The 26,961-nt window shown below is 64.1% G+C and overlaps 1 protein-coding gene across 1 annotated transcript in view; it reads right to left on the bottom strand.

The window, feature by feature from the left end:
• The window catches only part of LOC117641381, a 160,359-nt gene extending 135,975 nt beyond the window's left edge, over window positions 1–24,384 (bottom strand). The window contains exon 1 of the mRNA XM_034378645.1: window positions 23,933–24,384. The gene's annotated coding sequence lies outside the window, so the exon portion shown is untranslated. The remainder of the gene's footprint in view (window positions 1–23,932) is intronic.
• Between the last annotated feature and the right edge of the window lie 2,577 nt (window positions 24,385–26,961).

Genomic DNA, 26,961 nt, shown 5'->3' with positions numbered 1-26,961 from the left:
GCGCGCGCGGAGAGGCGTCATTAATATTGGGCGCACGCGCTCGCGGCAAGGAGGACGCTGTCCAAAGGGCGATGACGGCAAGGCCGTGCGGAATAAAGAGTGTCCCGTTTCCTTACGGAGGAACAAACGGCAACAACAAAAACAAAACTCGTCAAAAAACAAAACCGACGTCCGGCATATCACTTAGCGCGTATATACGGCGTTGTCGTTTTCCTGGCGTCTCTGACGTAAAAAGTGGACGCGTGATAAGACGTGTGTGTGTGTGTGTGTGTGTGTGTGTGTGTGTGTGTGTGTAAAGTGTGCGTGGGGACCACTTATCGCCAAGTCCATGACACGGGATATCCTGAACGACAAAGGGATTATACACGCAATGAGACACAGGGGAGCGCCCGCTGGCGTCTCGTTCGTGTTTACTACACTATGATACAAAGGGTGTCGATCCGTGGCGCCTTGCAAATTATCCACGGAGAAACCGGCGCCAAAAACAAAGACATATGTCCGTTCGCATACATATTCCAGAATCCCTTTTTTTTTTTTTTTTTTTTTTTTTCAGATGCTGCTACACCAACAAATCCTTTGATCGACGAGTCGGCCCGACACGCCATTTAGGCCAAATAAATTGAGATCTTGATGGTGACAGGGACGGTGCGGGGACGGCGCGGGGGCATCTTGATAAAGCTGCCGCCGCTTTTACGCGTCCATTTGAATACCATTTCGGACACCTCCGCTGTGACGAGTCGACGGGCCGCGTGGTGTGGCGGCCATGGTGGCGGCCATGGTGGCGGCCGAGCCCAAACCTGTCAAAGGTCACCCTCCGCGCCGCCGTGTCGCCCCACACGAGGAGGACAAAGACGCGACAAGAAAAATAAAGAGAGTCTGACAGGCTTCCTCATCTTCACGACTCCGCGGTTTCATTAGAATTCCCCCTTCCCCTTTTCCCTGGCTGGACCGAACTGGGCGCTGGAACCTCGAGAACCTCGGGAATCTCTGGAACCTCCGGGACCTCCGGAACCTCTGGAACCGCAGGAGCTCCATGAGCTCCAGGAACCGCAGGAACCGCAGGAACCGCACAAACCGCAGGAACCTGGAACCTCTAAAACCTCTGGAACCGGCGAACCTCTGAAGGCGGTGCAGCTGATTGGACGGGCCGCACTGCGGGCACACTGGAGTGGAGTTGGATGCAAGCCGAAATTATGCCGGATGAATTATGGATCCGAGGTATCCGTCCGTCCACCTTGTTTGGGGCGTGCGGGGCGTGCGGGGCGTGCGGGGCGTGCGGGGCGTGCGGGGCGTGCGGGGCGTGCGGCGTGCGGGGCGTGCGGGGCGTGCGGGGCGTGCGGGGCGTGCGGGGCGTGCGCGAGGCTGGCTGCCTGTCAGGCAAAGCGGCGCGGCACCTCGTTATCGAGGAGGCATGCAGCGATACCGACACCTTCCCTTTTTTTCGCTTTCGGCCTTTCGGCCCGTCATGCCGTCTGCAGGGCCGGCCGGCCGGGCGGCCTGTCGATGGTTATCGCGCCGACCTTGCCTGACAGGCAAGAGGAAGAAACAAATGCAGTGCACCAGCTAGGCAAATCCCGCTGGCTCACCACTCTGGAGCGGCAGGCGGCCCGACAGGCCCGACAGGCTGCGAATGCATTTTCAAGCGCGTGCCTCATTGCGATCTGCAAACGATGTTAATCCGTTCCATCCAAGCAGGCCGGCCCGGCCCGGCCGGTGGCTTATCCGATGGATTGTGCGTATTAATAGGTAAAGCAAGGGGAAGGGGTGCACTGGCCACACACACACACACACACACACACACACACACACTGACGCGGCGACACGGCGTGACACGCAGCGCTGCTTGTCTTTGTCTCCGTCCGCACGTCCTCCGTGACGGCGCCCCGCCCCGCCCCGCCCCGCCGCGGCTGTGCAGGCCGTGCTCTGGTCCACTTATCTCCTATGTAAATCACGCCGCTGAAATTACCGGAGTTTATAGAGGGGGCGCGCGGCCACCCCCGCACTGCCCGCACTCCCTGCGCGCGGCACAGCGCCGACACTTTCGGCCAATGATTTATTCGAGTGTACTCTACCGGACCGGAACGGTCCGCACATACAGTGGGAAAAAAAAGAAAAAGAAAAAGAAAACAAAAGTCGCGCGCAAAGAGGGGGAGGGGAGCACGCAGAAAAAGTGTGACGCTTTCTAATAAGCTTCCACGTTTTTCAATTTTTAAATTTTTTTTCGGATTTTTAGTTTTTTAGTGACGTGCCGCGGGTGGTCGTAGGACAACGGCATGAGACTCCGCCAAATGCAATTCCAATCCGTGCACCGAAAAAAACCTCCCCACGCGGTCCGTTTCTCGGCCCGGACTGCAATGGTAATTTCCTCAAAAGGTTTTGACACGTGCCTCTCTCTCTCCGGGGAGGAAGGACGCGGCTGAGTGACGCGGGGGAGGCGGACGGGACGGGCCGACGGCGCCGACGGCCGGGGCGGGGTGCTGACCCATCACTGTGCCCGAAGGAAGGGGCGGGACGGGGCAAAGGCTGCCCAAAGGCTGCCCTGCCCAAAGGCTGCCCTGTCCAAAGGCCGGCCCCAAGGGCGAAAGGCGCTGACCGACCAGTCTTCGAACCGCCGACCGTCTAGTCTCCTCGCCGGCGCGGCGGGCACGGCAGGCACGACGCACCGCCAAGACAGCCACCCTCTGCCGCCCTCTGCCGCCGCTCCGTATTGAAAATATAACGAGGGAAAACGGGATCACCGTCAGTATGGCCGGCACGGCGGGCGTCGGCAGCATCGGCAGCGTCGGCCGGCAGCACTCGGGAAAGACAAACAATGAGGCCGGCGCCTCGTCGCCTCTGCCCCACCGCGCTGCCCCACCGCGCTGCGGGGCCGACGCGGCCGGCGCGGCGGGACTTTAGCGGAAGCGGCAGCGCGGAGCAGGAAAGCCGGCCGCCACTCCAAAAAGGACTTTTATTTTTTCGCTTCCCCGTTTCCCTGCATTTTCCGCGCCCCATCATCGCTGCGGCGAGGAGCGCGCCGAACCAGCCGCAGCACCACCCCGCCCGGCCCCGGGCCGACCGCCAAAGCCGACGCCCAGGCCGAGAGAGGACCTTTGCTTCAACCCTTCAAGGGCCCCGCCAGGGCCCCGCCAGGCTGGAGAGGCGTCCGAGGAGGCAAGTCAATGGCGCCGAGCCACGCCGGGCCACGCCGGACCGAGCTGCAGTCTGCAGCACTGGAGCACTCGACTGGACTCGGCCGCGGGGCCTCCAGGCCGCGAGGAAGAGAGGAGCGAGCGCTTTGCACAAATTAAGCAACACTCAGACTTTTCTTTCGCTTTTTACGGCATTTGGAGGGGCTGCCTGGCTGGAGGCTGCAGGGGATGGAGGGGTGGCCCTCGAGTGCTGCAGCCTGGCCTGGAGGCTGGCCTGGAGGCTGGCTGGAGCCTGCTGGCCTGGAGTCTGGAGGCCAGGGGGTGGCGGCGGGCACGCGTGCGATTGTCGCGCTGGTCCTTGTTGATATATAGCCTTCCAGGATTGAATCCCAACAGAGCGGGCCTGGCGTGTCTCTGTCAAACTTACCGGCTAACCGTCCAGAGCCCCGACACCGCCACCCCGCCGCGCCACCCCGCCGCGCACACATACGGTACCGGCGCGGCGGTTTCAATCCCTGCCAATACCCGCCTCGCTCGCTATTGATTCCCAATCGCCCCCGCAGACACACACACACACACACACACACACACACACACACACACACACACAGCGAAACACAGAAACACACACAGGTACACACACGCGGCCAGGTGCGGCCAGCACGCGAGCAGCCAACTTTGTCCAGGCTTCCAGTTGTCGTTGTTGGGGGCGTGGCAGGCACAGGCACGGCGGGGTGGGGTGAGGCGGGCACTGTGGGACTGGGGGCGCTCCAGACATAATGCCCGGTTGTAATCTCTTGTTCCAGGGTCGCTCCCAGTCATCGGAATGCTAACTTACAGAACCTCGGCGCGGCGTCGACACTTGTTGCTACGACGAGAACTGCCTGGCCTGCTTCGCAATCCCGGAATTACAAAAGTTACATAACAAATAGGAAAACTTTAGATTCCGAGCCGGGCCGGGGCCGGGCCGGGCGAAGCTGCTTAGAGAGAAACGCCCGCGCCGAGGGCTGCGGAGGCCGCGGGGGCAGCGGGGGCTGCGCGTGGCGCGGTGCACCGTCGCGCAGTGCACCGGGGAGGAGCGGAGGACTCTGGAGAGGGCTTAGCACACAATAAGAACCGAAAACAACAAAGTAATTGTTTGCGAGCACGTCCGAGGGCACTGCCGTCGTCTGCAGGCAAACTAGGCGATGGTCGAGCCTCCGCGACGACGGAGCCTCCGCGACGACGGAGCCTCCGCGACGAGCACGTCGTGCATTGGCAGTCGTCCACACGAGGCGGCGGAACGGCACCCCGCGAAAGCCTCACGCCCCCCGGCCTTGTGTGCATGACAGAGTGGAAATTAGGTCCGCGAGGAAAAGGGGTCGACTGCCTGGCTGCCTGGCTGCCTGCCTGCCTGCCCGCCACCGCGCCGTCAGTCAGCCAGCCAGTCAGTATGCCAGTCAGCGAGACGCACAGCCCAACAATAACGCAAACAAAAACGCAATTCCCATTTTTCGCTCCCTCTTTTCCACCCTGAGCCAGCAGGGCAGGGCGCCACGCCCCGCCACGCCCCGCCACGGCCCCGCCCCGCGGCGGTTAGCCCGAATGGGGCCCAAATTCTTAAACTGCTTTCTCACTCAGAAGTCGTCAGCACGCGCGTTGCCTCGCCGGGATTGATGAGTCGTAAAAACTTGGATCCCCTCGCCACCCCAATCCCCATCCCGCCCCTCGCACTGCGCCCCAGCCGCCACGCATTTTCGCGTTATCCTGGAGGGACGACGGCGTGGAGGAACTTCCCTCTCCCTTTCTCTCTCTCTCCCTTTCTCTCTCTCTCCCTCTCGCCTCCCTCTTCCCCGTCCGCACCGCGCCGCATCGCGCCGCAGAACAAGTACATTACGGCGGTGGCCTACCTTCCAGTGGGGGATCCGCTCTCCCCGACCCAGCAGCCTGCCCGGAAGCGAGAGGGGGCGGGGCGGAGGGTGAGGCGGGGCGGGGCGGGGTGAGGTGGGTCGAGTCCAGCCCAGCCATTTTTAAAACTTTTCATAACTGCAAGTTTGCGCTGCTGCCGGGGCCAAGCGGACTATGCCAGGCTATGCAAAGTGGGCTGGACGCGCCGCGGACAGCTGTGTTCCGGCGTTCCGGCGTCCCGGCCCTACTTACCTCGCGGCCCGGACGGCCGGACGGCCGCACGGCAGGCTGGCTAACCCCTCTAATTAACAACTGTTTTAATCCCCGCGACACACACACACACACGAACACACACGAACACACACACACGCACGCACGCAGAGGCCCCATATCATAGAGGAGGCCGGCCGCAGAGCAAACAGTGTCATTCGAAGCTGCAAAGCGAGCCACACGCGTAATGAGAGGAAGGGAGAGGGGCGCGCACCGCGGTGAAAAGAAAAACAACAACCACAAAAAAGTGGGTAAAAACGAGGGGAACGGCGGCCGGGCCGTGGCGTGCCGCGTGGGTTTGGCGAGGCGCGGCGAGGGATATACTCGAACCGCGGCAGCGCGGCAGCGGCAGTGTAAATTGGGCGATCCGCGCAAAACAGCCGCACCGCCCTCCTCGCCAGTCCCCGGCCCGGCCGGGCTAGATGAGGGACTTGGCGGCCAAGACGGCGCGGGGCGGCATGTGTGCTTTTTGCGCAGGGAGTGAGGGGGGGGAGGTCGTAGAATGACCCGTCCCTTCCCAGGGCCGCCGCTCGGCGGGGCAGTGCCGGGCAGTGCCGGACAACGCCCCACTGCCGGGCCTTCATTTCAGGACCGGCCGCAACAAGAAAAACTCCGGCAGAACCGCGCTAAATAAATGATGCTCACGGATTTTTGTTTTCATCAGGATAAGGAGCCCCGCTTGCCGGACGTGTCTGGCTAGGCCAAGGGCTAGGCCCCCTGGCCCCGATGATGCACCCCTCGTGCACCGTGACCAGCACACACACAGACGTACGCACACACTCACACCGACGTCCCTCGATGACACCACCGACTCTTGGGGATGCAGCGCGCACTCGGACACACAAATCTGCAAACAGGTTCCCACCCCTCGACGCCAAACACACCCCCGCCGCGTCCCACCCCTCCTCCCTCCCTCGGTGAAGCACAGCAAAAAGCAAAAACGAAAACCGAAAACGGGAAAGGGGGGAAATCCCGGTGCTCTCTGATAAGTTGATCCGCGCGGGCCACACCAAGAGGGATTCAAAGTGAAGATAACGCCGAGGAAGGGGAGGGCGCGCTAAAAATTTTCCACTAAAGAATGCAATACATTTTTCCCGCTCCGCGCTCGAAAAAAATAAAGCAGCAGAACGGGGGTAAGGAAGCGTGGCGCACTCATTGAAAGGTGCGACATAATGGCGCGCTGCGCCGCGACACTCGCGGATAATTTATAGCAAACAGCAAATGGACTGCCGCTCCGCACTACTTGGTCTACACAGCGAAAAAAAAACCGACGGCGGAGTCATTTTAGAAACGTCACCGTAAATCATCACACCTTTGCAGTGCTCCCACTCACGCTCAACTTCATAAATACAGACAGGTTTGACCATTAAACCCGTTTTGTTTACAAGTCCGCTGCCCAAGCGACGTAGCGGAGCGGCACGACAAAATTTCCGAAGTGATTCCACCGATTCCACGCAGAGGTGCAGCGAGCTTCTCGATAATTTTTTTTTTTCGTCCCTAGCGCGACTTTTTTCGTTCGTTTTTCTCTCCCTCTCCCTCTCTTTGCTCAACGCCACGACGTCTCGCGCGGCCTGGCGGGGCCTGCGGGGGTGACTGACTTACACTCCGCCTTGTTCGAAGACGTCGCGGAGGGAGACCGGAAACGGCAGGAAAGTTTAAAAGGAGGAAAGGTCGCTTTCCCTTTCCGCCCCGCCCCGCCCCGCCCCGCCCCGCCGCGATACGCACCCCAGCAAACACGGCCGGGGTGACTTTGATGGCTGAGCCCGCCCCCGACTCGCGTCGCCTCCTAAGCGGACACTCCAACTCCATGTAGAACGCCGAAAATAAAATTGCCAGTCGCCGTGTGTAACAAAACGTTTTGCATTCTTTTCTAAATCCCCCCACCTCCCCAGAAAAGTGATAGACAGCCTTACACTGTGCCTACACCGGCGTTACGCAACGGCCGTCGCCCTGCGCCCTGCCCTGCAATCGGGTGCCCGGCGGAAACACACCTGGACGGCAACGAGCCGCTGGATGGCCGAGGGAGGCCCGTCGGGCCCGCCTGGCTCGCCGTGGCGTGTCCGGGGCCATAAAACACTAAAGCAAGGCAGTGCCGCGGCACCGCGGCGCCACACGGGAAACAAGGAATTAAAACCCCGCCAGCGCCGCGCACTTGGCCGCCCTGATAAGCTATCAATCGCGTCCCTCGCTCGGTCCCTCGTCCTTCCAGCGCTCGGCCGGCGCGGCCACCTGTGCGACGCCCCCCCCCCCTCCCCCAGTCCGCGGCGCCGCGGCCCGGATGGCTGCACTACGAGCGACTACACAGCACGCGACAGCTTTGGATGACGGCCGCGCACCAGACCTGAGACCACACAGTCGTGGCAGAAAACACCGATCGCTGATCTGACAGGAAGTGGGCAATAACTGCATGTACGTCCGGACTGGCGGCGAAGGAGGGGGAAGCGAAGGGCCGGCGAAGGGCCAGTGGAAAGGCAGAGGGGGGGGGGCACTGCGGAGCGGGGCACAGGGCACGCAGGGCCGGATGGAGCTAGATGCCCATCCCGAGTCGTAAAAATGTTGGGATTTTCTTGGCCGGCTCGACTCGCCTCGGCTCGGCAACTTTGTCTGGGGAGTGCGGCGCTGCTACGCCACGGCTACGCCCCACTCGGCCAGGACCAACTCGGCCCGTCCGGCCGTCCGGCCACTGCGGTCAAACGACGGACAAAACGGCCGAGCAGGCGGGGCAGGGGCAGGCCTCGCAAGGGCCGCACGGACCGCTCGGACATGGCCGTGCCGCCGTGCCGGCCGCCACAGTGTAAGTGTGGTGCACTGGGCATCTCGCACCGACCCGAAGCCCGAAGGCTTCCCGAAGGCGCATAGCGTACTACAAGGCGAAGGGACGGGGTAATTTATTATTGTAATTCGAAAGGGCGGCCAGCGCGGCCAGCGCACACAAAAGGCCTGCCGGGCGACGGGCTGTCCGTCAAGCCCCGCCCCGCCCCGCCCCGCCCCGCCCCGCCCCCCGTTGCGGGGGTGTCTCTCGGTTGTCTCTTCCAGCCCATCGCCGTGCCATGGCTGCCATGGCCCCGACGTCCCCGGCGCACGAGGCGCACGAGGCGCACGAGGCACAGGGACGCCGGCCACATCGCCGTATCCGCGCCGGGCCGCAGGGCCCCGCAGCGCCCCGCGCGGCAGATGCCGTCTTTCCACGCGGGGGGCCGTTGCGTTGGGCCGCGCCGCCCAAACGGGGGCCGCGAGGCGAGGCGAGGGCAGATTGGGCCGTTCCCGCCCGATCGTGTCCAGATACCCACTACGGACTCTACTCACGCGAGCACCCACCCCCGCGCCCCGAGCCCTGATGGCCGGCCCGGCCGGTGGACAAACGTACGTGGGGGAGGACGGCCGAGCGGCCAGCCAGCCCCATCGGGCACTGAACGACCCGGGGCCCTCGACGGCGTCCTCGACGGCGCCAACCCGGAGCAGGAAGAGCAGGCCGGGGACCTGGAGCAGACACTCGCGACGCTCGCCGCGGACGGCAAACTCGATTCCCGGCGAAAAGCTTCCCGACGATCCCGACAGTGCAAACTGCAACTCGATTATTCCAGCGGCCTGCCCGACTGGCTGGCTGGCTGCCTGGCCGCCTCACCTGTGGAACAGTGCAACTCACACAGCGCTGCAGCCGCTGCAGCGGGCACAGCGGGCGTAACTCGACCCGTAAAGCAACGAGCGGCGGCGGTGTGCCGGGGCAGCCCGGGGCTACAGGTGGAGATGCAGCACTGCAGCGGGGCGAGCAGGGCCCTGCCAAGCCCTGCAGGGCCATTGTGCAGCCAGACGATAGAGCTGTTCCAGCACTCGGCGGCACGGGCCTCGACGGGGCGCGGCGGGGCGCGGCACGCCGCCGGCAGGGACTAAAAATGGACTAGGTCATTACCATCTCAAAGGGTTCGAGGTTCGTTCGAGCAGCCCGGTGTGTATAAACCACACAGCGCAGGGCACGGCGCGTATCAAATCCGACGAGATTAAAACACGGCCGACACGTACAGAACCTCACGCACACACGCACACACGCACACGCGCAGCGTAAACAGCGCCACGGCGTGCACCTAGCTAGACTGATTCCGAGAGTCGCGCTGTCTCTCTCGCACCCACACGAGACGCCCCACGGGTGCGAGAGAGACAGAGCGACGAAAACGACTCTCAGTGTACTGGCGTGCGTGGCCGGAAGGGCGGAAGGGCGCAGTACCGCACCGCCCTGAGGGCCCTGAGGGCGCGGCGGCGGCCGGCGGTCAGCCAGACTAATTATTTCGGGAAAAGGAGGTTGCCGCGAGGGGGATTAATTTCGATTGTTATTATAATCGTCGTCCTAGACGCGCCGTGGGCCGCGAGGCCGTGGGGCCGTGACACGTGAATGACACGTCCGGATTAAAAGCGGCCCGTTTTTCATTGTTATTATTATTAATCAAGCACCCGGAGTTCGGCCCGGCCGGCGTGCGCGTGGGCCGTGGGCCGCCTCAACCCGAAGGAAATACACAACACGCGCTCTTGACCCGATTTGGCCCGCACTCTTCCCGAGTTTGCCGAGCAGAGCAGCGAGCCGATGATCGCGGCGCCGCGCCCCAGCACAGTGCCCCAGCCACGCTCGATCATGAGACCGTTCCCCGAAACCGCGGCGCTGCTCCATATATTTATAGTTCGCGGGAGATAAACCCGGCGGACGCTGAAAGACGAAGCAAACGTTCCCTCGGCCACGGCACGGCCACGGCCAGACCGCCTCCGAGCGCGCCTCCGTCTCTCTCGCACTCGAGGGGCGCGCCGGAAGGGTGCGAGAGAGACAGCGAAGCGGTGTTCGGGGCCGTTCTGCAGCGCCAGCTAGCGCCAGCCAGAGCAGCCACAATCGGACTCCTCATCAGCGGCCTCCAAATTCCACTTTATCCGATTTCATCGCGCGGCGAACGCGCGGCCCGCCAGACGGGGGGAGGGGGAGGGGCTTTCTGAAAAGTGCAACCGTTTCGGAAAGACGAGCAACGCGGAAAATGATAAAGGTCCCTTTGCGTTCTTTTTTCCAGTGGCTGCGACAGGCAGACGGCCGGACGAACGAGCGGACGGACTCGGGCGGCTCGGTGCACCGTGGCACGGCACTGTAGGACAAGGCTCCCCGCTGCTGGCGGTGCTGGCCGTGCCTGTGCTGGCTGCTGGTCAGGCGGTGAATACGACAGACTACAACTCCATCACGGATGACTGTGCGCCTTTTGCGCCGGCATCGCTGCTACGCCAAGCCAAGCGCGGCGGCACAGACGGGGCTGGCAGGCAGCAGCAGCCAGCCAGCCAGCCAGCCAGGCAGCCAGGTAAAGGTAAGGACTTGCCCCCCGGGCTACACCGCGCTACGCCGTGGGCTACGCACTGAGCCTGCTCCCGAGTCCCCTCACTTGCACTCTCAATGCTCCCTCAATGCGCGGGACAGAGACGGAGACAGCAGTCTTGTAGTGGGGCAGGCGGGCAGACCGCGCAGGCAGCCACTGCCGCTCAAAGCTTCGCAAAGCTGGGCAGCGCAGCGCCACTCCGTCTGCGAGTTCCATTCGCCCCTGGCAGCCCTGGCAGCGCTGGCAGCCCTGGCATCCCCGGGCGGGCTGGCTCGGGGAGCCTCGGGAGTCGAGAATAACAACTTCCTTCAAATTATACGCCGCACGGTCGGGGCGCAGCGCGCAGCGCGGGACGAACAGCAGTCAACAGCAGCCAGACGCATTCTCAAAGTTTCCGGGTATTCGCGGGCTTCGTTCACTCACGAACCGAGCCAACAGGTGCCGTTAGAACGGACAGTCTATGTCTCGATTTACAGGACCAATTAGCGTCGACGTTTCTCCCAAACTCCTTGGTTTCCTTCCCTTCCGCGGAAGGCGAGTTCTCCGTAGCGGCTACCTGGCCGAGCCGTGGCCGAGCCCGGCCTAGCCGCCAACGGTCACTTATTGTAGTCCACCGGTCTGTTTTCACACCCCAGGGTAAATACTAAGCCCCCTGCATGCCGCCAGGTGCCAGGCCGGGGCCGGGGCCGGGGCCGGGGCCGGGGCCAGGGCACCCAGGGCCCAGACAAGAGGCCAGCCTCAGCCTCCCTCCACGGCCAGGGCCTCGGTGAGCCTCGGCGTGCCTCGCGGCGCTGGTACCTGCAGCCACCTGTTCTACGTCTACAAAAGCCGACTTCGGGGAGGGAAGGGGTGCACAGGGTGGGTGGGCGTCGCTAGCGTCGCGGCCAACGACCCCACCTACCCCTCCCGCGGCCCCAGGCCCAGCCAGGCCCAGCCAGGCCCTCCCGGTTGATAACAAACCTGCAGGACGGGCAGGACGGGCGCGAGGCCCCCAGACACTTGGTGCGACTTGGTGCAGGCGTGCCAGTGGCGAGCCAGCCAGGCTGCCAATGTTGGAATCAAACGGTCATTTCCCTCACGAGCCCCCACTCGCGCGGCGCCGAACGTGGCGAAGCGGGGCAATTCCCCCTTCTTCATTGGCCTTTGACTGGCGAGCGCGAAAAAGGCTTTCCCTCCTCACTCCCACTTCCCACACCCTTTCACTCCCACACCCACGTTTGTTTCCATCAATTCGCCATCCCTCCCTCCCGTTTCAAAGCATCCCCCCTCTTTGATTTCGCAAGTTTGGAGGTAGTGGCCGTGATCATGGTCGCGGCCGTGGCGGCCGTGGCGGCGGCGGCGCGCACTGCGGTGGTGCTCCCCGCCCGCCCCGCCCCTCCCCTCCCCGATATAATGGAGGGGTTAATCTATTTGAGTGGAGGCTGCGCGCGCTGCGAGCGCTGCGAGGCTCGATGCTGCGAGGCCAGGCTGCACGCTGCATCCCCTCCGAGCGTCCCCGCCGTGCGCACTGCACTTTCGCACCGCGGCCAGCCGCAGCAGCGCTGCTGCCGTCCCATCCCGGCCGTGCTCCCGCCACACCGTCGTCGCCCTGCCTCTCTCGCACTCGTGGGGTGTGCCGCGGAGGTGCGAGAGGGACAGCGCGGCGGAGGGAGGCGGCCCCGGCGGCCCGCGGCGCGGCGATGCAACGGCGGCGCGTGACTCGCCGCAACGACGCGTACGTACATGTACTTCGGCCGGCGGCGGTGGCGGTGCGTCAGCTCTCCGCTGCACGCGCACGTCGCCGTCGACGTGAACCTCATCGCGCGCATGCAGGAGACTCCCTTCCAGCGTCCCGTCCCCGCGGAACGAAACGCTCATCGAGGAAAACAGCGCCAAACCGCGCACCCAGTCACGCGCGGCCGAAGGTCGCGGGTTCAAAGACCCGCAGGGCGGCGCGTTTGGCCGCAGACGGCGTAGCGGCATTACGGGCCCCTGTTCTCCGGGCGGCACTTCTCAGCTGGTGCGAGAAATTTGATCTGTTATCCGCGAGAGGAATCGTGTGATTTGCAATCCGGGCCGAGAGAGAGGGGGTTGGCTCCCCGCAGGGACAGCGCGGGGCGTGCGGGGCGGGCGGGGCGCGGGCCGTAGCTCCTGGTGAGCACTAGTATGGGGCCGTGCGGCGCGCCGGCGCCACGCCGTGCCACGCCGTGCCACGCTCCGTGGAGATTTATACATCGGGAGCAAAGGACGGCCCCCACCCCCTCTTCCTCTCCTCGGCTCGCCTCGGCTCGCCTCCGCGTGCACAGTGTGCGGTTATTTCGCCTGAAATCCATCAGCCTTTCACTTCGTTATGGCGCGGCCGGGGTGTTGCCGCTTGCCGGGCGACGCGCGTCCGCGTCAGGCGCGAAGACTGCGCCCCGAAAACGTCAATGCCTTGATGAATGAAGGCCGTGCCGTGCCGTGCCGCGCCGCGCCGCCGGGGCGACATTTCAATCCCATTGAGCGGTGAGCGCGAGGCGACGACTGGCGATATTCCAGCCGGATGGCTCTAGAGACCGCCAAACCAGGGGCCGCCAAAATAAGGCGCACCACAAAAAAAAATATGAAATGAAATAAACGTTGCGGCGCGACACGCCGCATTGCACTGCATTGCAACGGGTGCATCATTGCGCCATTCAGGGGGAGCTGCGCTGCGCGGTGCTGCGCGGTGCGCCGTGGTCGTCAACATGTTTCAAAAGATCAACGCGGCGCGCACGTGAGCAGGGCGCAGCGTGGCGCAGCGTGGCGCAGCAAGCACCATCCACACGAGGACCCCACTGCGCGCGCCAGCCCCGCGCACCCTCTGCCCCCACCCCGCCGCGCCGCGCGCCCTTCCACGCCGCCCCCATGGCCGCCAGCCAGCCGCGAGGCCCGCGCGACTCCAGTGCAGCAGCGCAAGCAGCGCCTTCTCCAGGACGGCGGCGCGGGCGGCGGCCACTCGCTCATGGCGTGCTCATGTCTTGGCCATGCACTATGGACAATTTGCGCGCTATCGCCTGCCGGCTGGCGGCACGGGGCGGCAAGGGGCACGGCGCAGCCCCACCCCGGCCCGGCGTGTGTAATACATCACGGCAGACATGCGCAAGATTGCCTGTTGGTTCTGCCGCCCCCGCGCGGGCCTCGCCGCCCCCGGCCCGCCCCCGGCAAGGCCCCCCCGCAGTCCAACCGAGTGAATGTACAGCAATCTTATACCGCTGAAGAATGAGACCATCTCGGCGGCGAGATGGCGCGGAAATTGAGGCAGGCGAGCTCGGCGCGCTTTTTCCAGCCGCGGCGGCGTTTCACGGCACTTTCCGCAGCGCCGCGAGAAACGCCGCGAGGCGGAGGGGCGGCTGAGGGCGGCACTAGCGCCGGACGCACGCGCGGACGGACGGACGGACGGACGGACAGCACCTGCCGCGTGGAGGTTCAGTGCGCGGCCCCCGCGGCCCCCGCGGGCCGAAAAGCCACAGGGCGTTGAAGTTGTCGATTGTCGTTGTGGGGTCTGTTCCGCGCCGCCACCGCCACGCCCTGCCGGAGCACGTTCCGGCGCGCGGGGAGCGGCGCGGCGGCGGAGCGGCGCGGGGAAGGACGCTCCGCGCCAGGATTCGCGTCTAGTCTGCTGTCAGAACAAGTTTGGGAGCGACGTTGAGATACTGCTGGGGGAGGGACGGCTCGGGGCGGTGGCAGCGCCACACCCAGCCGCCCCGCCCCGCCCCGCCCCGCCCCGCCCCGCCCCGCCGCTGCCTTGCGATACCCGCGCCACCTATCGGAAGGGTTGTGAGAGTCTCGAGGCGCGGGCAGGGTCGTGCGAGATTTCTTCAGCAAGCACAGACTCACAGGCAGGCAGACACGCCGTGCTCCTCGATCTAGAGCCATTGTGCGGCGAGGCGATCGGGCGAACACGCAAACAGCGACCCGCCCCGCCGCCGCGCCACAGTGTGCGCCACACGGCAGCACGCCGGCAAGGTGCAAATGAGAACCAGACTCAACTTGCGACTCAAGAGGGAGAAGGAAAGGCCGACGGGTCCCGGTGGGAGCGGAGAGAGAGAGAGAGAGAGAGCGAGAGGCTGGTTGCTGGTGCTGCTGGTGGCTGCAGGCGTCCTGGCCTCCGCGAGGGCCGGTCGGTCAGTGAGATGGGAGGAGGAGGAAGACGTCCAAATGGCGCCTATTCTTTTATATGACCGCCGTGTATCGGAAAGCCATACCCGCCGACCAAACCGGCAAGGCCGCGCGAGGGCCGGCCGCCCGGCCAGCGAGCCAGCAGCGAGTCAGCCCTCACACCACCACCATCGCGCAGCAGCACCGCGTGTGTGAGTCTGTCCGGCTGGGTGGGTCTTGGTACCCTCACCATCGTGGTAATTGAATTATTGCCTTTACTTCGGCCTCATGGCGTTCACTGCGGCCGGGCAAGGCCTCGCCACCGGCCTCAGCCCTCCAGCCACACTCGCTCTTTCTTCCCGCTTCTTTCCCAGTGGCATAGCGACGAGCTGCCTACTCGCGCGGGACGCTCACGGCCCTTCCGAACATCGCTCTGTCTCTCTCGCACTCATGGGGCGTTCCGTATGGGTGCGAGAGAGACAGAGCGACGGAGCGCTGTGCGGAATCAGTCCGAGAAGGCAGCGGCGCACGACAACGACCCAGAGTGCCCCATTCCGTCCGCAGGCTGCGCGGGCTGCGCAGGCCGCACTCATTTGCGCGGACAAATACGACTCTCAATAAAACGGGCGGCAAAGTGTCTCTGCCTTCGCCGCCGCCACGCAGTTGGCCGAGCGAGCGGCCGAGGCCAGAGCGACGCAAAACGCTGACCCCGCCGCCGGCCGCGCCGCCCTCGGGCAGCCTCGCCATCAACCGAGTTAAAAGCGACACGTGCTCATCAAACGGCCTTGAGCCGGCCATGAAAAGGGCCCAAAAGGGCCTAAAAGGAACCTAAAAGGAACCTAAAAGGAACCTAAAAGGAACCTAAAAGGACCTAAAAGCGGCCGAAGTGCCGCGCCGCCCGGATGGCCGGCCGCGCTGCCGCCGTGTCGCTGGCCGCCCGCCGTTGCGAAACGGCCCAACCCGGCCGGGCTGGGGGAAAACAGGCACTGCTTGGACGCCAAGGCGTGCCAGGGGGCACCGAGGGCACCGAGGGCACCAAGGGCAGGAGGAAGGCATCAAGATGCCCGTTATGAATCATCAGTCGCAGACAGTAGGGCCGGGCGAGACGGACACATGAGTGCCAGGCAGTGCCAGGCCGACTCGCCGGCCGGCCAGCTGTTGGTTGGTTGGAGACGTCGCACATATCGCCGAGGACGCGCCGCGTCGTACGTACAGTCCAAACATCATTCACGACCGTTTCGAAATCGTATTCCATTTCGGCGCAGCGCCATGCACAGCCCTAGAAAAACAGAGGCCGGCCGAAAACGACGAGTTCGGGAAGATATGCAGTGCAAGTGTACGCAAACGGGGCGCGAAACGATTATCGGGGCTCTGCGCGGAGGGGCGCTATGGGTTCGCCTGGCATTGCCTACGCTGCCTACACTCTGGCGGAAGTGCGCGCACCACGGCGCGGCACGGCGCGGCGGCAGGCAAGCAGGCACAATGCGGAAGACATTGTGATACGGACGGCCCAAGTTCAATAGGGCGGCAACTAATAAACACTTTGCATAAGCTGCGCCGAGCAGGGCGGCGCAGGGCGGAGCGGCGGGCGGAGAGGCTGCGACCCCGCGTAATAAATTATGTCCATTTTACGATACAGGCGCACGCTTCACACACACACACACACACACACACACACGTGCAAGGCGCACGTGCCGGACACGTGCACGCCACGCCGAGGCGCCTCCGTTACGGCAAGCGGGGCAGGCAAGGCAGCAGGCAGCGGCATAGACTCGGTGACAGAGAAAACTTTCCTTCGGGATTTTCTCTACCATACACCATAAGTTTCCCTACGTTTTATATACCGGCTGGCCCTGGTCTGGCCCTAACCCTAACCTGCCCCGACAGACTATCTAGAGCAGCCGCGCCGGGGATGGGCCGGCCCCTTGATAAAACGCAGACCAGCTGACCACCATAAGGCAAGCCCTCACACACACTGTCATCCGCCCACTCCCACTCACACACTCACACCCACTCTCTCTCTCTCTCTCTCTCTCTCTCTCTCTCCTCTCTCTCTCTCTCTCTCTCTCTCTCTCTCTCTCTCTCTCTCACACACACACACACACACACACCTAACACACGAGGCGCGATAGACACCGCCTCGCTCGTCGGGTTTCTTCATTTCTTTCCTTCTTCTAGTCCGGCCGCTTCTCTAATCTCCCGGTTCCTTGGCGGACGACATTTCATTCATTATTACATCCATCCGCGTTATCGCCTTGGGCGACGCGGATCCACGATCCTCCCGCAAGCCGCCGCGCTAGGAGGCCGATTCCGAGGCTTCGAGGCCGTCCCTCCCGCACCCAAACGGGGCGCGCCGTGGGTGCGACAGAGACGACAAAAAACGACTCGCGGAATCAGTCTGCAGGACGGAGCGCCGATAACGCGTGGCGCGCCGACCGGCAATATCCACCGCCACCTAATGACCGACGCAAGACAGAGCGCGTGCGCACACACACAGACACAGACACTCAGACACATACACACAGACACACACACAGACACACAGACACACACACACAGACAGACACTCAGACAAATACACACAGACACATACACACACACACAGACACACAGACACACACACACAGACACTCAGACACACACACACACACGCGCGCGCACACACACGCACGAGGCGTATGGGGCAGCCGATAAGACCAAGGGGTCCTGGCCACCCTTAATATTGATTCCGGTCGTGAGCGATATTCCGCTATGCGAGCGTCGTCGCGCCGCCGTCCCCGCGTCCCTCAAGGCCATCCTTCTTGTGCCGCGGCAGCAGCAGCAGCAACAACAGCAAAACAACAACAACCAACAACAACAACAACAACAAAACCCGATCGCGGGGATCGAATATCGCGCCGTCGTTTGTCGGCGAGGTGGAAATGACACCGCCAGCCGAGCCGCTCGGGTGCCGCGCCGAGCAGCGCCGCGAACGCGAAGCAACGCGAAGCATCGCGAGGTAGACACAAAAGCAGCGCGTCGCGGCGTCGCGGGCGTCCGAACCTTGTCACCTTGGAACCCCTACACTGGACTGCAAACTCAGCACAGGGACACAGGCGGCGTTGCCCAGGTGCAGAAACTGGCCGCCGGGTTCGTGGCCCCGCGCGGCTGGCCCCGGTACTTCCCTCCCCGGGTCAGACACCTCCCCCCCCCCCTCCTGCCGGCTGAGCGCGTCGCGGCGCGTCGCGGCGGGGCGGTATTGAAAAAGGGGAGGGGATATGACGATATGGCCGCTTTCCTGTGCTTAACGGCCAAACTCGGCGGCCACCCTCGCAAGCAACCCGCACCACGAGGAGAGTTTCTGTCGCGCCAAATCGGGACGAGCGAGCGGCGGGCATTCGGCGGGCATTCGGCGGGCAGTCGGCGGCACCAGGACGACGACGCGGCGCCCATTCCGGCATTTCGGCCTTGGCCGCCACGCCGCCGGGCCGCCGGGGAGGGCGGGGGCGAAGGCCGCGACCCCCTCCGCCCCCGCCCTGGCGTCCGCCAAGCCACGCCGACGAGAAAGCGCACCGATTGGCCAGAGAGTTGGGGATCGGCGGAAGTTTGGCGGGCGAGAGGCCCGCGAAGACGGTCATCCTAGGTCATCCGAAGCGCTCCGATTGGTCGGCTGACATTCACGGAAGCGCTCCGCGGCCCACCACATCGAGGACCTGGGGACGGCCAAAGTTTCGAGAGTGGACACTGGACGGCGCCGACCGCGGCGTGGAGGTGGAGGCCCACGCGCCGTTCCACTCGAAACCACCACTTCCGTACTCGACCGCCCGACAGTCCCGTGTTAATTAAACCTTCCGAGTGAATTTGCGCCACTGCCAGTGCACTGCCAGTCCTGGAAAGCGAGCAAGCGCCGGGCCACGCCGCCAGGGCGACCCTCCACCGGCCAGTGACCCAAGCCCAGAGAAAGAGAGAGAGACAAACACAAAGGACGGACGACACTATTTGGACCTATCTCGCACCTCTTCGACCGAGAGTGTGTGTGCGAGTGTGCGAGTGTGCGAGTGTGTGTGTATGTGTGTGTGTGAGGGGGGTGCGTGTGTGTGCGTGTGAGTGTGTGTATGTCTGTGTGTGGCGGGCCACAGTGCCACAGCAGTGCGAACGAACGAGCTTATTCAAACTGCATGCTGCTACGCCACAGAATACAGTGCTGACCCGTTTGCTGTTCACAGGTGGCTGAGCCCCCCATGCCTCATAACCTGCAAACACACACACGCGCACACACACAAACAAACACACACACACACGTCTGCGCGAAAACAGGGGGATGCGCCCTCCCCAGAGGAAGGCAGGCAGGTGAAAAACAAAACAGTTTCTCATTAATATGCAGCGACGGGCCGGGGCATCACTGCACTGTGTGAGTGTTGCGTCAGTGTGTGTGTGTGTGTGTGTGTGGGAGGCCTAAATACGTTTCGACACAACGGCACGCATACGGCGTCGCGCAGAGGCCTTGGAAGGACGCCCCACCCCCACCCCACGCCCACTTCCACCCCTTTCCCCTGCCCCCGCGTCGCGCGTCGTGCGTGCTGGAAACTCATTGACCTCCATGATGGGCGCCGTGTCGCGACGCTCTCTGCATGTCCGTGTGAGTGTGTGCGCGCGCGTGTGTGTGTAAATATATGCCTGTGTGTGTCTCCGACCTACCTGCTACCTACCATATGCAAATGTCGTTGCGCACCGTGGGGCCATTTCGCGCCGTCGTCACGCCGAGCGGGGAGGGGGAGGGGGAAAGTGAGGGGGGAGGGGGAAGGGCCCGTTTTGCTGCGTGTGGTCGTCCACGGCGCCCATGGGGATCCAAATACTGTTGTGTGAGCACAGAATGTGGCGGCAGGAATGAAAAAAAAAAAGAATTTAAAAATAAAAAGCGAAAAGATCAGCCACGGCGAAGCCAGCGCGCGAAAAGCGAACGGTGGCAAAAAAAGAAAGAGAGAGGGCGCTGGAATCGCTGCACTTCCGGGGCCGCACACGCCACGCCACGCCACGCCGCGCCACGCCACGCCGCGTCACTCTACACCACAGTTTGAAACAAAAAAGGCCGCGCCCAAAGTGAAAAGGGGAGAAAAGAAATGGCTCGTTTCCTTTCAAGACACGAAAGCCAGCAGTTTGGCAGCGGAAACGGCAACCGAAGCGGTCCTCGAAACCGAACGAAACGCCTTTTCGATAAGTCGCCCCGCCCCGCCCCGCCTCCCCCGCAAAGGACACTGAGCGACAGCGGGCCTATCTCAACAAATCAGGCGAAGATCAGTGGCGCGGACGGAGGGCTGCGGGGCTGTGTGGCACACAGTGTGTGGCACTGCGGGCGCGCGATACGTGCTCGCCAGTGTGCGCGCCACGCAGCGCCGTGGAGCCGAGCCGAGCCACGCACCGATTCGCGGACGGATCCACTGATTCACTCGCCACTGCACAATTCTTCATCCCCGCCGCGCCGCCGACCGGCCGTCTGACTGGCTGCATGATTAATGGCCAATAATACATGCAGAGGAAAACACTGCCGAATTTCACTGCCATTATAAATCTGCAGCATTGTTTACTACTGCCGCATGCGCGGGCCGCGGGCCGCGGGGGCGAGCGGACGGAAGGGCGGTGCGGGCAGGCGGACGGACCGATAGGGGCTGGAGGGGCTGGCCGGCCGCAAGCGGAGGTTCATTCTGCTAGGGCGGGCTGCGCCTCGCCTCGCCTGCGGCATGGGGCAGGCCGCGCAGGCCGAGGGGCAGGCCGAGGGGCAGGCCGGCCTCGAATATCACCACGCACGGGGCGGGGCGAGAAGCAAAGCGCAGTCAGCCTGAAAATTTCGTAATATGCTTCTTCAAACTGACACTGAATGGACCCGCATCAGCACGCTGCACTGCGTTGGTATACACAGTGTCTTTGCGCTGGTGCACTGTGGGTGCACTCCCCGCGCAGTGCCGTGGGGGCAGCAGCAAGCAGGGTGCAGCGACACGCCAGAAAACGCGCTCCAAAACGACGGAGCGGACGCTATTTCGGTCACCGCGAATGCATAAACCCAGGGCGACACGGCGGGCCGGGCCGGCCGGGCCAGCGGGATAAATCTCACGGCCTTCCTGGCCACATCGTGCGCCGCCGGCAGGCAGCCGGCAGCCCAGGGTAATCCTCGAAACGCCGTGGGGCGCCGGCCTGGCTGCCTGCCTGCCTGGCCGCCTGGCTGCCTCGGACGGCGCCACTTGGGCTGCACCCCGGCAAGCCAAGGCAAGCCACGGCAAGCCACGGCCAAGCCCGCCACCCGCCTGCCGGGGCTGCCGGGATCAACGGATTTGAGGTAACGCGTGCAGTCGCAGTCTCCCAGTGCAGCGCGCCGCCGCCGCCCTCGCTTGCCGCCCCGCCACTACAAAGTTGCTGAGCGTTGCCGGCGTCGCCGTCGGCCGGGGCGAGCGGCGCGGACGACTCGTCCATATTTCAGCTCAGCGCGCGCCGCCGCGGCTCAGCCTCACACTGCAAACAAACCCCCCCGACTCTCGAAACCGCCCCGGGTTCGATCCCCGGCGCCGCCGGCCGCGTTTCGGGTTCGGCTTGTCGGCGTGGTTAGCATGCAACCGCAGCCCATCCATATGCGTCCATTTGAAATTGGCCGCCACGCCGAAGCGGCCCGGGGCTAGAGTCCCCCGAGTCCCCGGGGCGGGGCAGCGCCATGGCAGCGCCCGCAGCACGGCCTTCAAGGCCGCGTCCGGCGGGGCGGGGCGGGGCGGGGCGGGTTCGATCCCAAGCTGTCGCCGAGCTGGCGGACGGATGCATACTGGATCGGGGCACCAGGCACCCGTCAGCAGGCTGTCGCCACCTGACACGCCGTGCATTGTTCAGTGACTGAATCAATTATCCAGCCGCGGGGCGGCGGCGGGGCGGGGCGGGGCGGGTACCTAAGTGACTCGCGGCTTGCCGTCGGCTTGCCGGGGAATGGCTCCATGAATGGGGCGGCGCCACGGAGTGCCACAGCCAGCACGGCGACGTCGCGCGTTAGTGCCGCGTATTGAATGGGGGCGCTTATCGCCGGCTTACACATGTTATTTCCACGTGAGCTAAGGCCGCCCCGCCGCGCCCCGCCCCGCCCCGCCCCGCCGCGTCGTTTAGGGGGCGTCGCGACGCGGCGCATTCAAATTACCGGCCCATCCACGCAGCGCGAACAGCGAGCTGCTCGACGGAAAGACCAAGTGGCAAGTCAGCGGCGCGGACAAAAGCATTCTCGAGTCGAGCGGCAGGAATTCGAATTCCACGCGACGCAGTGCCGCGCCGTGCCGTGCCGCGCCGTGCCGTGCCGCCGGGGACCCAACAGGACCACCGCGCCAAAATGACCAACACAATCATTGTTCCCGCGGCTTTCGTCGTGTTTCCCCATTATTTTTTATCCCTTTTTAAAAACGGCACGGATGCTCCACGGGTTTCTTCGAACCTCGCCGTGACTACACTACTCCGTCGCGCCGCCGCCGGAATCCGGCCAATTTTTACTTTTTTTCGTGTTTGAAACAAGAAAGGGCACTCGGAAAGAAGGAGGGAATAGGGAATAACACAATGCTAACCTTGGCGCCGGTTTTTCGGTGGGACCCGCGTCGCCCCCTTCCCTTCCCTTCACCTTCTTTCCGTCCGTCCCGACGAAAGCTCATTAGGCTCGGCCAGGCTCGGCCGGCCGGAGAAGATCAGAAATCTCGTATTGTTGCGCGGCGCGCTCGGCCGGCTAGCGCTATGGGGCCGGCACCGCAGCACCGCAGCCGCGGCGTGAAGACGAGACGGCGTCTTCGGGACGGGCGGACTGGCGGACGGACAGACAGACAGCAGGATGATCCAACCCACTGGCAGAGCGGGCAGAGCGCTGCGGCTGGCTGGCTCGACTGGCTGCGCCCGGTCTGTACTCTGATTCAGTGAGTCGTTTTCGTCGCTCTGTCTCTCTCGCGCCCGAACGGGACTCCCCCCCATGAGAGCGAGAGAGACAGAGCGACGAAAACGACTCCCGGGGCCAGACTCTTCTTCTGGCGTTCGCGTTGGCGGCCTTGCCCGCCGCCCGCACGCGCACCTCGCAGCACGTCACGCGTCACCTGGCCGTCCTGGCCGTGATGACAAACGGCACGGCGGCCCAATTACCCTCATTAAACCAGTATTTGAACCCGCGACCCTCGGCTGCCCTCGGCCGGGCCGCCAGCCTCAACGACCCACGTACAGCCCATTCCATTTCACTCCGCGATGGCCGACCGGCGATAGCGCGGCCGTGGCCAACCCGCTGGACCGCGTGAAGCTGAGACCGGCACACCTGAGCGCCGCGGGCCGGACGGGCGGACAGACAGACGGACGCACAGGACACAAACGCCAAAGCACGGCGCCATGGCGCGCCGCCAGCTGCATGTGCGACCGGCCGAACAGTGTCCAGCCGCTAATTAAAGAAAGAATCAAGGCGGCGGCGCCTCTGAGGACGCCGAGGACGGCCAGGCAAAGCCGCGCGGGCCTATATCGAGTTTCGCGGTGTGGGCGCGACGAGTCGGCAACGGGGCCGCCGGGCGGACGGACGGGCAGCACGCAGACGGACAGACAGACACGACGCAGATCCAGGCGGAACTGCAGGTGCGCGCTCCCCTGGTCGCTGCGGGACTTCCCCCCAGGACGGGCGGACAGACAGGCCGACGCACGCAGACAGACGCAGAGGGTGCGCGTCACGGTGTCGGCGAAGCGCTTGGAAAAATCTCTGAGCAGCACAACATGAAACTGCGCGTGACAAATGCAAAAACTTGCTCCGCCGGCACGCCGCGCCGCCGCCGCGCCCACAGCACTCGACTCGCGGCATCATTGACCCTGGAGGCGCGAGGCGGGACGCGGGGCGGCGGGGGCAAGAAGCACTCCCAGGCCGTCCGGGCCGCGGCGAGGACGCCGTCGAGTGCGACGCCGTAGAGGGGCTCGGACTGCACAGGGCTGCCTTGTCTTATCCTGGACCTGGACACCGCCGTCAGCCACTCCGACCGAGGCCAGTGGATGGGGCCTATCGGACACCGCGGACACCGTGGACACAGTGGTGCACACCGTCGTCGCGGTCCTCGCGGCGTTCTTCCGGGCGAGGCAAGGGTTCCGCCCCGCGGAGGCGCGTGCGGCGTAGACCCCGATTTGTGTGCCAAAGAAAAGCGGGCCGGGCAGCGCGGCCCGACAGAGACTCTGCTTATCTTATCACGAAGACCGACGCACCTTAAGTCAGCGCCGGCGTCGTTGGCTTCCGTTCCGATGCTCGGGACAGAGTTTGAGTTATCCGACAGAAGGCCAGTCTCGGGGAAGGACTAGGCGCACACAATCACAACACTGCACTCAATCACACACGTCCACGCAAACTCGGCCAAATTCGCTGATCGCCGATCAACTAACCGGCACGCACTGGCGCGCTGCTTCTGGCCGGCGTTGGTTTCGTATTTTTTGGCGCGGGTACACTGGCACGGCGAGGATGACGCCGGCAGGAGACTCCGCCCTCACACCCTCGCACTCGGACAGAGACTCTGAGGCAGTGCGACTTGGGCAGGACGTTGACGTGGGGCCGCGGGGCAGCGCGGGGCGTTGTCGGCACCACGTGTGTAAGACGCGCGCGGCGACGGCGGACGAGACGCGGGGCAGTACGGAGCACCACGAACAACCTTTCCGGCGGAGCGACGCACCGACACTGACGATGGTGGCGCTGCGGCGGCCGGTGGCGGCGACGGCGTTGTGGACCAGCGCGGCGAGCGCGGCCCGGCGTGGCGCGGAGTAGCGCAGCGCAGCGGCAGGCAGCGGAGTGGGGGTCACGTGACTGCCGAGCGCCGAGCAGTCGATTATTTCACTTCGCGCAGCTACGCCAGCCACGCAGCTCGGACGGCTGCTGGCGCGCTCTGTCGGGGCGCGGCCGAAGCTCGTCCAGCCGGCGTTGCGCGCCAAGGCTTGCGCCAAGGCGCCGGTCAGCCACCCCGGCAGCGCACTCTAACGGAGGAGGGAAGCGTTAGTGTTGTCGTATTTCTTGAACGTAAACGGCTTTGGGGGCCGAAGCGAAGCGGAAGCAGAGCTTTTGTCTCAAGTCAACGCAGGCTGCGGTGAATGCTCGCTGACGAAGCTGAAGCTGACTGCCGGGCGTCGAAGGCGGTTGGACGACGTCGTTGCCGCGTAAGACTCGCTACGGCCAATCAAATGTCCCCGTTCCCAATGCCCCGCCAAATGAAGCTTCCGGTTTTAGCGGCTACGTCACCCGCAGGCGACCGCCAGAGTGATTCTGGGGCGGAATGAGGGAATTTGAATGAAGTTGTTTCTTGTTTCCGTGATGGCCGCTGTTTCGTCCAACGTCTTCGTCCGGCCAGAGTATTGGTGCGTTGCCAGCACTGCCAGCGCCCTGTCAAGGACCAAGCTGAGAGGATTGCCCCCCGGTCCCCCGGACCCGGCCCTCCGACACGACGAATCGAAATAGTCTGCTTTCCGACAAAAGCCCTTTGAATATTTTTCAAATATTGTCTCCGGCGATGTGGCGTTCGGAGAGGATCTGTCGCGTTGTGATCTGCACCCTTCGTCCTAGGGCACGACTTCGGCCACAGAAGTCGACTTCGCGCAGAGGCAAAACTTGCGGGAATGAAAATAACTTGCTCACCTATTTGAAAATGCAAAATGGAGCAGCGAGCCCTCTAAGCGAAACAAAAACCTGCCGGATACGCAACAAGCATCAGCAGCAACCTCTCGGGGGTCATTTAATAGCTTTTCGCGACTTTGGACGTTTCGCCAGAGGGGTTGAGCTGAGCTACCCAGATTCCCTTGTTTCTTGGACAAGTTTGAGCTAATCCGGCGTCGGCGCCGGCCAGCGAGGGGAAAGGGGGGGGGGCACAAGGGCGCTCACCAAGGAATTCTGAGAACACAGACATCTGAGGCAGACGGCGGCGTGCAAGAACACCACCGCCACGAACGCCGCCAGCGCCGCCAGCAGACTGACTCCGAGAGTTGCTTTCATCGCTCCGTCTCTCTCGCACGCATAGGGAACGCCCAGTGAGTGCGAGAGAGGCAGAAGCGACTTTCGGAATCAGTCTCCAGCGCCGCCAGCTCGACGCTGCTCTGCTCACTGCTACCACCGCCAAACTGCCATGCTTACTTCTTCCGTTCCTTCGCTCTTTTACTTCTCCGCGCCCTTGCTGCCAGCCCTGCCTGCCCGCCTTCCTGGCGTGCCTGCCTGCCCGGCTGTCTGCCTGTCGGCGCTTTCGGAAAGCATTGCCGGAACGCCAGACCGCAAGTCAGGCGTGGACGAGACAGGGCATCCTACGGCCGAGGAGAGCCGAGAGGTGTTAGCCAAGTTTTGTCCGCAACAACAACAGCCAGCAGCTCGACCAACCCGTCGGCTTGCCGACGGCCGAGGGCTTGTCCAAAGCGCCCAAAGCCCGGCTGGGGCTGCTGCGCCTTGACCACAGCGCCGCACCCTCGGCCGCCCCGCCGCCCCGCCCCGCGCAGCGAGAAAGTCAGGTGATTGGCTCCAAACTCATTCCGCATATGTCCGCTCCATGCGCTGCGCCACGGGCCTCGGCCTGGCTCGGCCCGGCTCGGCCAGTGGGGGGCGCGGCGCGGGGCTGCGGGGCTGCGGGGCTGCGAGGCTCGCCACCAAATTAATTAAACAAGTCCGACTGTGATGAGGTGCAAACCGGAACCGGGGGCAGGGCCGGGCGTGCGCGTCGGCAGCGCCGCGACGGGCTGGGCTCGACGACCACGACGCCGAGGCCTCGCGCGGCTTTCTTTGAGTCGGCCGCCACTTCACGTGCAGGCACATCGCGCGGCTGTCGAATCGAAACGCGCCCGCCTCAGCAGAGTATAGCGAGCCGCGCAGTGTGGCCGACAGATTTTTCGGAACCGTCGTGTCGGCCAACTTCAGGGGACCCTCTCGCGCACCCATACGATACTGCCCCGTGAGTGCGAGAGAGAGGCTTCCCGCGGAGTCAGTCGGCTGGCGCGAGGCGCGGAACACTGTGCCGGCCCGGCAGGCCCGGCAGGCACAGCCTCCGCTTTGATCGCGGCATCGCGGAGTGAGTTGGCCTCGGGCAGCGCCGCCGTGCCAGTGTGCCGCCGTGCCAGTGTACCGCCAGTGCTGCAGTGAGCGGGCAGCGTTAGCGCCGCGGGGAGGCCGCGTGCCGCGTGCGGACTGTGGCGGATTGTGGCGGAGCACAAAGACATTGTTGCGGGGAGGATTTTCCGGGCGGCAGCACGCGCGGGGCACTCGCGTGTTGTTCAGG

This window comes from Thrips palmi, unplaced genomic scaffold, assembly GCF_012932325.1.
Source record: "Thrips palmi isolate BJ-2018 unplaced genomic scaffold, TpBJ-2018v1 HiC_scaffold_15, whole genome shotgun sequence".
Classification (NCBI taxonomy): Eukaryota; Metazoa; Arthropoda; class Insecta; order Thysanoptera; family Thripidae; genus Thrips; species Thrips palmi.
This window is presented reverse-complemented; position numbering and strand designations above follow the sequence as displayed.